General features: G+C 45.2%; 1 long non-coding RNA gene across 1 annotated transcript in view; it reads right to left on the bottom strand.

Moving 5' to 3' along the window:
• LOC119587130 overlaps positions 1-730 on the bottom strand; it is a 132,841-nt gene that overhangs the window by 53,750 nt on the left and 78,361 nt on the right. The gene's annotated exons all lie outside the window — the stretch shown is intronic.

Genomic DNA, 730 nt, shown 5'->3' with positions numbered 1-730 from the left:
CACATACATATATTTGTGTGTGTATGTGTTTATATATAAGAAAGCAGCGCGAGTGGTTCCCATCCCTGTACAAATAAAGTACGCCATCTGTGCTTCCCGAGGCGGCCCCCGCAGCCCCGGCAAGTAATCCATTACACAAACATCAGAGTAAAGACTCCGCACCGGGAGGAACATGAGACATAAATCTCGGTAAGAAGGTGACAGCGTTCGAGCGAGGGCAGCCCATCACAGCCAAAGCCCTCCACTCCTTTTTTCTGTTTTGTCTCTCTTTCTCTCTCTCTTCTCTCTCTCTTTCTTTTTTTTCAAATTTATTCACCACCGCCTCTTTTTCCCTCTCTCATTTTCACTCGCTCTCTCACTTTCATTTTCTCCTCCTCACACCTCTTCTCTCTCTCTCTCTCTCTCTTTTTTCCTCTCTCTTCCTCTCTTTGCTCCTCTTTCCTCCTCTTCTCTTTTCTATACTTATTCCTACCTTCTATATTCTTCCTTGTATCCATCATTTTCTTATCCCTCTTTCCCCTATTTCTCTGCCTCCTCTTGTTTTTGTCTCCATCTCTTCTTCCTTTCCTTTCCTGTGTCTTCTTTCCTTACTCCTTCTCTCGCTCCCATTAACTGTCATTGCCCTTATCTCTCTCCCCATTTTATCATCCCTCTCTCCCTTCCCCCCACAGTTTACACCCCTTCCCCCTTCCTCTCCTCCCCTGTTTCATCTCAAATTTAAGTCTTCACA

Source organism: Penaeus monodon, chromosome 22 (genome assembly GCF_015228065.2).
Source record: "Penaeus monodon isolate SGIC_2016 chromosome 22, NSTDA_Pmon_1, whole genome shotgun sequence".
Classification (NCBI taxonomy): Eukaryota; Metazoa; Arthropoda; class Malacostraca; order Decapoda; family Penaeidae; genus Penaeus; species Penaeus monodon.
This window is presented reverse-complemented; position numbering and strand designations above follow the sequence as displayed.